Source organism: Pogona vitticeps, chromosome 4 (genome assembly GCF_051106095.1).
Source record: "Pogona vitticeps strain Pit_001003342236 chromosome 4, PviZW2.1, whole genome shotgun sequence".
Classification (NCBI taxonomy): domain Eukaryota; kingdom Metazoa; phylum Chordata; class Lepidosauria; order Squamata; family Agamidae; genus Pogona; species Pogona vitticeps.
The window spans coordinates 4,950,383-4,964,955 of NC_135786.1; the positions used below are offsets into that span (position 1 = coordinate 4,950,383).

At 46.4% G+C, this 14,573-nt stretch overlaps 1 protein-coding gene across 3 annotated transcripts in view; it reads left to right on the forward strand.

Annotated features, from left to right (window-relative positions):
* LOC110086039 (tyrosine-protein phosphatase non-receptor type substrate 1) overlaps positions 1 to 14,573 on the forward strand; it is a 315,660-nt gene that overhangs the window by 110,955 nt on the left and 190,132 nt on the right. For 2 of the 3 annotated variants that reach the window (XM_072996664.2, XM_078391962.1), the window contains exon 2: positions 10,512 to 10,581. The exons of the other annotated variant lie outside the window; for it this stretch is intronic. The gene's annotated coding sequence lies outside the window, so the exon portion shown is untranslated. The remainder of the gene's footprint in view (positions 1 to 10,511; positions 10,582 to 14,573) is intronic. 3 annotated transcript variants of the gene reach the window in all.

Consider the following 14,573-nt stretch of genomic DNA (forward strand, 5'->3'; position numbering starts at 1 on the left):
GAAGAGGTAATTTTAATCAAGGCAACAGTATGGAAAGAAAGATGGTGTGGGGGGGGCGGACTTCATTCTCATTGCAGTCTCCATGTTGATTTTTCTAGGCTGTCTGAACCAGCTCCTGGTTTTATTTTGGAGCTGGATCTTAGCCCCCAAAACAGAATAAGAGAATCATAGAATAATGGAGTTGGAAGGGGCTCATAAGGCCATTGGGACGTGGTGGTGCTGAGGGTTAAACCGCAGAAGCCTCTGTGCTGCAAGGTCGGAAGACCAGCCGTCGTAAGATCGAATCCACGTGGTGGAGGGAGCTCCCATCGCTTGTCCCAGCTCCTGCCAACCTAGCCGTTTGAAAGCATGTAAAACTGTGAGACGATAAATAGGTACCATCTCGGTGGGAAGGTCACAGTGTTCCGTGTCTAGTTGCGCTGGCCACGTGACCACAGAAATTGTCTACAAACAAACACTGGCTCTACGGCTTGGAGACAGGGATGAGCACCCCGCCCTAGAGTCGGACACGACTGGACTGAATGTCAAGGGGTACCTTTACCTGTACTATAAGGCCATTGATTCCAACCCCCTGCTCAATGCAAGAGTCCAAATCAAAGGAGATCTGACAAATGGTTGTCAGTTTCCTCTTAAATGCCTCCAGCGCTGGAGCACTCACCACTTCCCATGGCCATTGACTGCATTGTTGTACTGCTCTAACAGTTGAGACTTTTTTCCTTATTTTTTGTTGTTAAGTTGTGTCCGACTCTTCGTGACTCCATGGACCAGAGCATGCCAGGCCCTCCTGCCTTGCACTGCCTCCCGGAGTCGGGTCAAATTCATGTTGGTGTTCATGTTTTCCTGATACTCAGCCTAAATCTGGCTTCCTGTTGCTTGAGCCCATGATTAAGTGTCCTGCACTCTGGGATGATCGAGAACACATCCTGCCCTTCCTCTGTATGCCAGCCTTTCAAGTATCTCCCCTCAGCCATCTTTTCTCAAGGCTAAACATGCCCAGTTCTTTCAGTTTTTGCACCTTGGAAAGCTCATGTAAAGTTTGGACTAAAACCCAGACTAGATTCACTGCTGTGCTGATATGAGAGCTTCTACAAGCCCCATGCAATACAGATGCTGTTATTTCATCTGTTCCCCGCCACATATCTTGAGGCTACTATTTAATCCCCATCTACTCAGTTGGGTGTTTTGCTCCATCCAAGTCATGTTTTGTTGCAAAATTCATACTTTCTCCAGTTTCTGCCACCTGCCATGTACAGATTTCTTTCTTTAAAAAAATTAAAGGACAAGAACATTTTGCCACATTTCTGTCTCATTATATCTAATATATTAAGAAAAGAAATGTTCCATGTCATTTTTCGGGGGGGGGGGGCATGCTAGCCAGATGTTGATATTGTGGGGGGGGGGGAGACTCTGGAATTCTCAGTGGGCTCAAGAAATACAAGTTATGTAGATTAGACCCTGGCTGTATAAAGAGCCCTCAAATTATTGTTCGTTTCCTTGTGGTCTGAAATTACCGCTCGTTTTATGTTAATCATCAGACTCATCCAAACGAAAATCAATTTTAAGTGAAAATATACAGTGTAAATAATATAAAACATGGCATTTGTTTTGGCCTTACCTTGGGCTATCTGCTGACCATTCTGAACCTGGATCTATCAGAGGCAATAACATTGTACCTTAATAACACTGTATTCTGATTAAGGTAAATTAATAACAGAAGGAGAGGAGCGTTTCCTGTCTTGAGCAGCTGGAAGAGGAGACAAAAGAGAAAAGAATGGGAGACATTATAATCCAACGTGATGAACCCATTCTATCAAATCTCTTCCAGAGACTGCAAAGATTTGCAAATATTTAATAATCAGCTTTGACCCAGGGAACAATTACAGACGTACATCCTGATCTGCTTCAGCCTTGTGCAGGAAATATAATACAGTGAGAATTCTTTTCCTCCCCATGAGACACCAAGATATTTTTTAAAGGGGGGAAAAGAGAGATGCAGAGATTTTGAGTCTTTCCAGTACTGATTTTTTATACATTTCTGCAAATGCACAAAATTCGAAACGGTGGTCTCGTCTTGGCTTCTCGACTGTTCAAAAGTAGTAGCATGGAATAGGATGTCTGTGTCTTTTTGATCAGTCAGCTTGTCCTTTTGTGTTTAGTGCTATCCAATGGAAATAGCAAGCCCCATGACGCAATGGTTAAACTGCAGTACTGCAGTCAAGCTTCTGCTCACGGCCTGAGTTTGATCCTGACTGGCTTAGATAGCTGGCACATGGTCAACGCAGCCTTCCATCCAGTTAAATGAGTATTTTGCTTGCTGGGGGGCAAAGTGTTCCTTGTAGAATTATGTTCTAAACTGCCCAGAGGGTGCTCTATCACTAGGGGGCAGTATAGACATTGAAAAAAACAAAAACTTCCAACACAGAGTGTTAATTGTGCAACTCCGGAAAACACAGTAAAAAGTGTTTGATATGTTGATCTAATGTTGTTCGCAAGGCGTCTCTCAAAGGGAGGAGGACTTGATGAGTTGTCTCTCCATGTCTCCCCCAAAATACCCATTCCTAGATGACATTTGCAGAGCTTAAAAACATATTTTTGAAAAGGAGTTGCTTACTATTATTGTTCCAATAGCCCTATAAAGTAATGAGCTCCCATTATGTATGAACTGCATACAGTTCTGGTTGCTGCACCTCAAAAAAGACATTGTGGGACTGGAAAAGGTGCAGAAACAGAGCAACTCAAGTGAGGAGTGGGCTGGGGCACATTCCCTGATGAGGCTGGGGCTCTTTTGTCTAGAGCAGTGGTCCCCAACCTTGGGCCTCCAGATGTTCTTGGACTACAACTCCCAGAAGCCTTCACCACCACCTCTGCTGTCCAGGATTCCTGGGACTTGAAGTCCAATAACACCTGGAGGCCCAAGGTTGGAGACCATTGGTCTAGAGAAAAGGCGCCTGACCGGGGGGGCATGAAGGAGACGTCAAAAATTGTCCTGGAGGTGGATAAAGGGCAGAGAAGGACACTCTTTCCCCTCTCACACAATACTAGAACCAGAGGACCTCTACTCCAATGGAGTGATGGGAGAATGAGAACAGACCAAAGAAAACATTTCTTGACCTAGCGTGCTGTTAGTCTGTGGAACTCCTCGCCACAGGATGTGGTGATGGCACCTGGCCTAGAGGCCTTGAAAAGGGGTTGGGACAGATTTCTGGATCACAGGCGACAAGCCAAGATGGGGATGTATCATCTCCAGGCTTAAGAAGAAGATATTTCCAAAGGCCAGATGCAGGGAAGGGGCATCAGGAGACAGGTCTCTCATGGTCTCGTGTGCTCCCAGAGGCATCTGGTGGGGCCACGGTGAGATCCAGGAAGCTGGACCAGAGGGACCCTCGGCAGGGCTCTTTTTATGTTCTGATACCCCGTATGGTGTAGCGAACAGGGAGAGAGCCGTGGACTCAGGAGTCCTGAGTTCAAATCCCTGCACGGCCATGGAAGCTCATTGGTTTGAGTCAGTTTGGGTCTGTCAGTTTGAACAAATATTCATTGACTTGAACCAATGAACCAGCATTTTTTTAAATGAACTTCCTAGCTGATTTTTCGCACATCTCTACGTTTGATCCTTGAAACCTCATCCTGCACATGCTCTAGAATCCTGATCACATGAAGTGTTCTGAAAGTATACAAAGGATCATGAAAAGGCATGCCAGCAGCTGAGCCACTTTCATTATGAAGTAAAATGGAACCATCGGCCCCTGATCCCAAATTGTTTCCAGAGTGGGAGCAGGGCTCTTTTTAATGTTCTTATGATACCCCGTATGGCATAGCGAACAGGGAGAGAGCCGTGGACTCGGGAGTCCTGAGTTCAAATCCCTGCACGACCATGGAAGCTCACTGGGGATGCGGAACTGCTAAAACTACTCTTAAAAATGCTTGGCTTGCCTTGGAAACCTTGTTCGGATCACTATAAGTCCGTTCGGACTGTCAGCTTCCGCTCCCCTGACCGACCCCCTCTTGTGCAACCACCCACAATCGCTTGCGCTACCAACTTCACAGCCAGCGTGAGATTTGAATGAGGAACCCAGCAGCGTGGCAATCCCTGTTCTGCGGCCACGTCACACAGCAGGATAGGGGCCACCGTTGACTTCCCTGTGTAATCGAAACATGACTTTTTAATAATCACTTTAATTAAACCCGCACTTGAACTGTGGGATATTCCTCTTCCAGAGCAACAGCAAGCTTTCCGGCCACCTCAGATGCGAAGACGTGTCACCAGGGCAACACAAACAAGCCTCCCTCCGCCCTACGCTGTGCGGTGTAAGCTGCAGCAGGATCCGAACGCGGAGGAGAAAGACAGCAGTGCCCGCAGAACATCTGGCCAGCCTGGGGGCCCACCTGGCACCTCCCAGGAGAGTAGAGAGGATGATTACAAACACAGCTAACCATGCCAGTAGAGTGGCACCCACAGCAAACCCTGCCAACGTCGGTGGCACCCCTGCTCGCCCACTGGAGGGGCAGTAACTAGCTAGGAAAAAGAAAAAAAACATGGCCAGCTTTCCTATTTACTTCCCCAAAAGAGCCTAACTATGAAGAAGAAGTGAGGGATGGGATTTTTTTTTATTCCTTGGACAATGTATCCCATAATCCCCCCCCCCCCATACTGGGAATTCTACTGACTTCCACATACCTCACAGACATTTATGGCGGGCCTAGGAGAAAAGTCTCAAAGGTTTTATTTTTGTTGCTTTTAAATTTGTTTTAGTAATGCTTTCATCTACTATGTTTAACATGTGGATATAATTCTTTTTAAATATTCAAATAACATTTTTAAACAAAACTTTTAATATGGTTTTTTTGTAATGGCGTAAGCCAGCTTGGGCTCTTTTTTGGGTGAAAGGTGAGGTAAAAATATTTTAAGCAAACAAACAAACAAACAATAAGGCTTAGCTAGGCCTACTTCAACCCAAGCTTCCTGTTCCTGCCCCAATGATAGCTGGGAGTTTTCTTTCTGAACAGGAAGCTAGGCCGAGGTAGGCCAAGCTCAGCCTCAGAGCTTTCTAGTTTAGGCCTTTCCTCTCAGGTGAGACACATTTAGGAGCCTCTTGTTGTTGTTGTTGTTTAGTCGTGTCCGACTCTTCGTAACCCCCACGGACCAGAGCACTCCAGGCCCTCCTGTCTTCCACTGCCTCCCGGAGTTGGGTCAAATTCATGCTAGTAGCTTCGATGACACTGTCCAACCATCCCGTCCTCTGTCGTCTCCTTCTCCTCTTGCCCTCATACTTTCCCAGCATCAGGGTCTTTTCCAGGGAGTCTTCTCTTCTCAGCCTCGGCTTCAGGATCTGTCCTTCCAGTGAGCACTCAGGGTTGATTTCCTTCAAAATGGAGAGGTTTGTTCTCCTTGCAGTCCAGGGGATTCTCAAGAGCCTCCTCCAGCACCACAATTCAAAGGCATCAATTCTTCGGCGGTCTGCTTTCTTTATGGTCCAGCTCTCACTTCCGTACGTCACTGCAGGAAAAACCATAGCTTTGACTATGCGGACCTTTGTCGGCAAGGTGATGTCTCTGCTTTTTAAGATGCTGTCTCGGTTTGTCATGGCTTTCTTCCCAAGAAGCAGGTGTCTTTTAATTTCATGGCTGCTGTCACCATCTGCAGTGATCATGGAACCCAAGAAGGTAAACTCTGTCACTGCCTCCATATCTTCAATCTTCTATTTGCCAGGAGGTGATGGGGCCAGTGGCCATGATCTTAGGTTGTTGTTTGTTTGTTTGTTTGTTTGTTTTTTGATGTTGAGCTTCAGACCATTTTTGGCACTCTCCTCTTCCACCCTCATTAGGAGGTTCTTTAATTTTTCCTCACTTTCTGCCATGAGAGTGGTATCTGATGGAGCCTGTAGAGTATGTCAAAATCAGGTAGAACTATCGGATTGGGAAATTGAGAGATTGGTAGTCCAAGAAACACAAAAATCCCATTCCAAGGAATAGCTTCTTTGGAGAGCTCCCTCAAGCAGCAGCAGTTGTCCTGACCTGCAGAAGCCCTGCCAGAGGGTTGTTAATTTGCTATCCTTATGCCTTACTGCCTCAGGGAGGGGGATATCCTGGTCCGACTCAGTTCCTCATCTAGCATTTAGTGAGGCCACATGCCATGTAATGATAATAATCATGTGCCTCCATGTCAGTTCTGATTTACAGTGACCCCTTTCCCAAGCTTTCCTAGGTGGAGAACTACAGTACTTAGAAGTAGTTAGCCATTCTCTTCCCGGGACTGTGCAGCTGACCCAAGGCCTCACAGGCTGGCTCTTCTCTTTGGAGGCCCAGTGGAGAATCGAACTCGCAACCCCTGGTTCTACTGCCAGATGCCTAAACCACTGAGCTACACCCAGCCAGCCCCATGTCATGACGAAATGACTTTAAATGTTGTAGTGGTATGCCAAAAGGGCATGGTGCCATCCCTCTTTAAACGGTTCTTGTGTCGTTTAGCTATACCATCGTCGCTATTGGAGGAAATAATTAATTACAAGTAATTAATTGGTTGGAAGCAGCTGCTATTCATTTTGAATGTTGGACCCAGCCTACCTCCTTATGATCATCACGAGGCCTCAGCACTTAGCCTTCTCCTTCTGTTAAGCTAACAGAGAACTAAGGAAATTAAATTTACACTTCTAAATTTTTATTTGACCAGAAGGAGTCACATGGAAAGAACTTGAAATAGATCGCACAGGGCTCCCAGTTGTACAAATCTTTTGCTGTCTATTTGTCTGAATTTCCTCCTCGCCGGCAGGCTTACAGACCAGGTAAGAGACAAGTATTGGACGTGATGCATTGAGGTCCCCTTTCCAAATGAGTTGTCCATCGGCTTTGATGAAAAAGGGTTAGGTGAGCGAATCTTATGGTGGTGGAGGAGTGCCTGGTGATTTCTCCCAGTCATGGGGGTGGTGGAGGATTTGAAAGTATTGGGACACCGGATACGGAGCTGCAGCCCACATTTGACAATATCTGTCAGCTGAAAGCAACAAGAAGCATGGAGCGTGGGTGGACTGGCCACCAGCAGAGGTTCCCAAAATGTACAATGTTCCCAAACCAAACCAGGAGCACCGTAGAAACCTCAGGCCGGACTCCCTGCTTCCTTCTCTCTCCTCCCCCCCCAACCCCAAAGTGTTGTATCGGACGAGCTGCGGCCAGTGGCCAGAAAGTCAAGGCAGCCAGGAGTCAAAATGTTGAGTACCAGTGGCCAACAGGATGCTTGGATGGCCAGCCCGAGGGACAGACAGCCTGGCAGTGGTCTTTGGTGACAAGCTGACCCCAAGGAGGAACGTATCAGTCTTAAAAGTATGCCTCGAGCAATATATCGGGGTATCTAGGCTTACCGTATTGTCGGAAGGAGCGCAGCCGATGCTAGCCTTTGCCAAGATGGGGGCCTTCCCCGTAGGTTGGACTACAAGCACCAGAAGCTGGCGAGATTTTCGTCCAAGCCCGGCACCGACTGGGAGATGGTCAGCTAGTGTCGTCTGTACCCCAACCTGAACAATCTCTTTCTCGTTCCCATCTCCAACCAGCAAACCCAGCTGCGCAGGGAGCTGGGAATCATTACTGAGCCGAAGAGGTCAGAGGTGAAAGGGGGCTCGTTAAATCATCGGTGGCTGGTTCCTGGAATCCCTGCCATGGAGAGGCTTCGGAGAAATCCCAAGGGCCAAAGGTGCCTGGTAGCTAATCCATCCAGAGCCAATATCATCTCATCTCCACTACGTTTTCTGTGCTGTAGCTGGGAGAAAGAACATGTTTCATCTCCTCCACCCCCCACCCCACACCCCGTGGTTGCCTCGGCCCCTGCCTTCTGCAGACACGGCAGGCACGGAGGGTCTCAGCTGCAGCTGCTGGCGAGATCGTGATAAATGTGTCAGGCGTCACTGGTGGAACAGCCATTCTCTTATTAGCACCTGTAAAACAAAGACGAGAGACGTGACAGGACTGAGGATGCAGGCTCTGGCTGCGCGTGGTGGGTTCCAGATGGGTCTTTAGGAAGAGAATGGAAAGGACCCTGTGATGGTCACTAGCACAGAAATCTGGGAGTCCCCCCCCCTTCTTCTTCTTCTTCTCTGGCATTGCGTTTCAGCCGTTTGCGTCATGCTGCGTTTCGCGGCGGCTGTTTCTTATCCATGTCATTATTTGTCTCCATTCTTTTTAAAAAGTCATCACCGGCTTTGGGTACTCAGTCAGGGAAAGCTAGCTCACTGAGAGACAATTAACGAGGTAGTGAATTAAAGAAAAGAACAAGCTGATCAAGCATCATTTAAGGGGAGGGGGAAGTTCCACTGCGCAGGAGACTTTGGGGCAGGAGACAGACGAGCAAAGGAGATAGCAGAAAGGCAAATATGCATTACTGTCACTGTGAATTGATATCTCTATCCACAGAAGGATGCTGGTACTCACCAAAGGTTTGCATAACTGACTGTGATGGGTTGCAGCTGATTAGCAAAGTGCCAATGGCGATTGTGCAATCAGGCAGGTGACCAGGCAGGTGACCGAGGGTATGACTACACAGCAGGGGGGAAAAAAGCACAATTTGGTGTTTTGTGGAGCCAACCACAGAGAAGTCAGCAGGAGGGTGGGGAATTGACAATCGGCCCTTGTTTGCAGTTTGTTGAGGTAGCACGTCTGTGGCCATCCAGGTTTACAGGAGGCGTATCTGCAGCAGAGCTACCTTAACAAGCTGCAAACAAGGACTCATCGCCAATTTCCTCCTCCCTCGTTCTCTGCTGAATCCTTGCTCACTTCCCCCCCCCCTTTGGTTTCCTGGCACCCTACTGTAATGGCACAAAGCCTTTTTTTCCAAAAAGGAAAGAAACTGAATATGATCCATTCAAAAACCTCTGTGTTTATGTCCTGCTACCTTGCCCTTTCAGCTTCCATATAATTGATATTCCCTCATTCACTGCATTCATTTAAGAAGCAATTAAAGATGCTGATTTTCAGAGAGGTTTTCCACACCGACCCCAGCTGACCACTTACCCCTTTTCCACCGTCCACTCTGGGTTGGTAGGATTACTCTGTGCCATCTGTTTTAAGGGTTCTTGTTGTTGCTTTGTTATCTTTGTTTCAGTTCTCTATTATACAGTACGTGTTGTTACTGCCCAAAGTAGTGTCACGACACTAATGGGAGCAAGATAATGAACAAAGAAACAAATCCACTCCTACCCCATTTGACAGCCAAGGAGGCGGTCCCCAATAAAACTGCACCTCTCTCACCCAGGACACGTCGGCCAGTGGACAAAGCAAAATCTATAGTAGAACTTGTAATAAAGTTCAGGTGTTTGTAATAACTAGCTTTTGGTAATAATTCATGGAGGATATTGGAATCTGGGCTCAAAGGTGGAAGCACTGGATGGTGGTAGATGGCTCAAACGATTCTTCTACCACAGAAGGATCAAACCGTTTGCATCAGTACAAGTGATGACATGGCAGTGTTAAGGGCATTCACGGCAAAAAAACAAAACAAAAAGGTAGGAGCCGCAGAAGGAGAGGAAAAACCCGATGGGTTACTGGGGAAAGCCTTTGGGCTGATTTGCATTTACTTGTTCATTGTGTGGTCAGTGGAAGATCATATGAATCTGATGTTCAAGACAATTCCTCAAATTGTTTGCCCATATAGCTGTCCTGTGAAAAATGACCCAGCCCCTTGTCAATGATGAGGCCTTACCAGTGCCGAACAGAAGAGAACTTTGCGGGATTTGGAGACCATATTTTTGTTAATGCAGCCTAAAATAGCATTTTTATTTTTTTTTGCAGCCGCATCACATGGTTGGCTCATATTCATTGCAACAATTCCAAGATCCTTCTCACTGAGCCAAATTTTCCCCCATCTTGTCACTGGGCATTTGGTTTTTTGATGATGATGATGATTTTACAGTGTTTATATAGTGCTACCAACATGACTTTGTCCAAACTCTGGGAGGCAGTGGAAGACAGGAGGGCCTGGCTGTGCTCTGGTCCATGGGGTCATGAAGAGTCGGACACGACTTGATGGCTAAACAACAACAACAATATAGTCCTGCCATGTTCTGCTTGCTCTCACTGCCAGTGCTTCTTCAGAGGCCAAGCAAAGGGAGTCCTTTTCTGATCTGCTTGAGTTTATAGGAAATGCCGAGGATTGAGGGTGAAAGCGAAAGTTATAGTTGACCCGTGACTTAGAAAGGGTGTTCCTTAACTACTGAAGACCATCTGAGTGCACATCAGGCGTTTTCCCTGCCGCACATAATTTACAGTTGAGCTTAATTCCCTTTATGATTGATCTTCAGGACTTGGGTGTGGAATTCCTTTGAGGTCTGTACTGAGCGGATACATTTATAAGCCTGCAAAAAAGAGAGGCACAAGACATGTTCAAGAAGAGCATAAGAAGCCACACACTTTGGATAAAAATTTCCTTCGTCAGGCACAGCATTAGAAGTAAGCAGGGTAGTGGGACAAGGAACCCGGTGGTGGAAGGCAGGTCTTAAGTTCTTTTCGTTTTTTCTATATTGTTCCAGAGTGTGACAAAAGAGGAATGCTGCAGACGAGGGAACGGGTCTGCTCTGTGTTAGATTTCACTGAAAACGGGTGAGTTGAAAACCTTACCTCGGCTCTCTTTAAGCAAATAAATCTTACCGAGTGAATTGGAAGCAGCACGCATCCTGCCTCGGCACAAAGGCTCTCCCTCAGTTCTCTTCACCCTTCCCGGTTATTTTTTTAAACATCTCTTCTGATGAAGGAACAGTGTTCCCTTAAAAAGCTTGCCTGTTTTTTCTGTCCTTCTGTGCACTTCTGTGCCTTTTACTGGTTGCCCCATGAAGGCCAATCATCTCAGCATGGCCCTTGGGATGTGTTTCACGTCAACAGTCTCCCTCGTCCCTGGTCCTGTCCGTCGTACCTGATTCTGTCCCTGAACCAGCAACCGGCTGGAAAGGAAGGCCCCCGCTCAAGATCTGATGGTCTATCCTTTCTTGCATTGATCTATATAGGCTTTGCCTTGCAGCCCATTTCTCTCTGGCAACATTTGTCATTCAGGACCACTTTTCCACAGATCTAAGCTGCTATAGGGACATGGTGTGTCTCCCTGATATGCTGTAGTCCGTGCATGAATAAGGCACACAGTTTGATATCCAATTCCTTTGGGTGGCCTTCTGGCCCGATTCTTGTCCGGACTCATGATGCGTGCTTCTACAGTGGACCTTCGACTTAACGGAATCAATCCGTATTGGAACGGTGGCTGCAGGTCGAAATGTCTGTAGGTCGAGGTTCCATTGACCTACAATGCATTGAAAACTGATTAATCCGTAAACCGGCCGTTTTTGTTCCATTTTGTTCTCCCCCCCACCCCGGTCTGTAGGTCGATTCTCCGGCTGCAAGTCGAATCTAAATTTTGCAGCCAGAGAAGTCTGTAACTCGAAAAGTCTGTAAGTGGAGCCATCTGTAAGTCGAGGGTCCACTGCGTGTCTCCAGATTCCCACGAAAAATCTCACTCCCTCAAAGGGGGAAAACATGTCCTGCTGTGACCTGGTGTGCGTTTGTGTGTGGAGGATACACAGTGCGACTGGTGGGTTTTTTGAATTTCAAGACGGTAATCTATGTCAAAAAGTGAGGTCAGTCTGAGCCCTTCTTATGGACTAGGTAGTTGGAATGTCCAGTGGAGATCTGGGACTTAGTTTGGAGGTGCAACGATCTTCATTGGCTCAGTGGGTTTTTTTTTTCTTTTCAATTTCAGGTTCCTCCGTTGAAATTGCTGCGTATCTTTGATGCAAAAATATAACCCCATGGATGGAACACAAAGGATCCCAGGGGGATGGGGTGGGGGTGGGGTTGCCATACTCTGTGGGCAACCAGTGGCTCTTTGTTCTGCCCCGTAGTCACCCTAGAAACGTGTAGCTCAGTCCAAACACCATGCATATGTCTATTGGACAATTGAAGAGAGTAAGTCATCTTAGAATTGAGTGAATTTTCAATTAGTCAGGTGTAGCTTTGGAAGGGGTGGGGGCTTTAATGTGCTGAGTCTTTCATCCCACAACAAATAGTGGGGACGGTGAACGGAAAGACAAATGTCTGCAGGAGAAAAATATTAAACGGTAAGGCAGAATATTTGTTTCACCTTCTGGAACAACATGTAATTGATTGAAGAGAGAAACTCCCAAACCAATTTAGAAGTGTGTGCAGGTACAGAATATCCAGACCTTAAAATGAATGAGTTACCAATACCAATAACAACTTACATTTATTCTTTGTAACAAGGTATAGCAAAAGTTATTTTCCAAAAAATAATTCACTTATCTAAAGGCAGCTCTTTTCTCCAGCTAAAGTATGTTGCAAAGTTTTGAACTTTTGTTAAAATTCCTCTACCTGTGTAGAAGAGGTATAGGGATTCACTGAGCAGAATAGCTTCATAATTCCCAGAGTGGTCCACACTTTTCCTCATTAATTGGCACTTACAGTCTCAGTAACACCCTTTGACAATAATACTAAGACGAATTAAAGCCGTTTTCTTTACTTACAGTTATGAACAGATTAAACAGCAAGCTGACCAACATGACTGCTTTCAGCAACAGGGCTTAACAGACTGATTTACTGCTCCCGAAAGACAAAAGAAAGAGCACTGAGCAGAGAGGTGGGGCTCTCTTTGAACTCAGAGGCAGGAGGGAATCATTGGTTAGTGCTGGATAGCACCCCGGCCCAGAAAGGTCCTTCCCAGCCAAACCCACTAAAGGCAGCATGTGAGGTTGGAAATACTTCAACAGTATTCACCCATTGGCTTAGTGGGATTCACATAAGTGTTGGCTTATCTTTCAGCAATTGAATCTGTTCTCCATCCAGTTGGAACCAGATTGAGGCCAGGTATGATTGGTTTCCTGGGAAGGACAGCCCTGATTCATTCTCATGTGTCAGGACGATGGGCCATTTCAGTCCCCCAGAGTCTCTTTTTGCTACTGAACTCACAGAGAACAAAGCCTACAACGTACATAGATGCTTTATGGCATTGTCACCTGAACTGATGCAGGCAACCTCCCCAAGGTTTCAGCCACTTGCCATGTTGTTGTTGTTTAGTTGTTTAGTCGTGTCCGACTCTTCGTGACCCCATGGACGAGAGCACGCCAGGCCCTCCTATCTTCCACTGCCTCCCAGAGTTCTGTCAATTTCATGTTGGTTGCTTCGCAGACACTGTCCAGCCATCTCATCCTCGGTCGTCCCCTTCTCCTCTTGCCTTCACACTTTCCCAACATCAGAGTGTTTTCCAGGGAGTCTTTTCTTCTCATGAGATGACCAAAGTATTGGAGCCTCAGCTTCAGGATCTGTCCTTCCCGTGAGCACTCAGGGTTGATTTCCTTCGGGTTTGTTCTCCTTGCAGTCCAGGAGACTCTCAAGAGTCTCCTCCAGCACCACAATTCAAAAGCATCAATTCTTTGGCGGTCAGCTTTCTTTGTGGTCCAGCTCTAACTTCCGTACGTCACTGCAGGAAAAACCGTAGCTTTGACTATTCGGACTTTTGTTGACAAGGTGATGTCTTTGATTTTTAAGATGCTGTCGAGGTTTGTCATTGCTTTCCTCCCAAGAAGCAGGCGTCTTAATTTTGTGGCTGCTGTCCCCATCTGCACTGATCATAGAGGCCAGGAAAGTAAAATCTGTGACTTCCCCTTCTATTTGCTAGGAGGTGATGGGACCAATGGCCATGATCTTAGTTTTTTTGATGTTGAGCTTCAGACCGTTTTTTGCACTCTCCTCTTTCACAGACTTTTAAAAATTAGAAGGATCAAAAACAAACAGGAGGGCAAAAAGCATCCCAACAAAATCATGAAGTTGAAGCTGGAATGCTGTTTTGTCCAGCCACTGCCATATACTGGGATGGAGAAAGCACTATGATCACAGTTTGAAAATTAGGTCAAGTTTTAACAGGGCTTAATCACATGAAGCCCTTAGAAGCCACATTGTCTCTTGTTATTGATTTCTCTCCTTCCACAAGTCATTTTGTCGCATTATGGGTTATTAACTTGTTGTTTTGTCTTTAGACTCTTTTATCAACAGGCCAAAAAAAAATACTGTTCACTAGTTACTTCTGAGCTCTGGCTATGATGCTTGTAGGCTCTTCTCCATGAGCAAAAAACTTGGTTTTCCAGGAATTTTGCTCATCCGCGAACCTCTCTTCTGGAAACACGTAATTGTGTATGTGCGGAAAACAGCAAGGGACGGAGGAGTGGCTATGCGCTCTCTGAAAGAATGAGGAGTCTGCCTGTGGAAGTAATGTCTGAAAAGGGCTATCATCACACGAGCGTAGGTTGGTGGAGGCAGAGGTGGGAGCAGGATGAGCCTTCATAACTAGTGTCAGAAAATACCCCGCAACGAACTTATTGGCAAGCTTTCAAATTCTGGTGCGTGATGATCCCAGTGTCTAGTCTGGAAGCCGGAGTGTGGCTCTTTACACTTTTAAACCTCCAAATTCTTTCTCTTGATTTTTTGCTTGCTGGTCGGATGCAGCCAAGAGGACTTCTGGTGTGACCTCCCAGTAGATGAGATGATGGGATGATGAACACTAGGCATTGAGAAAAAAAAACAGGCAGAAGAAAGCA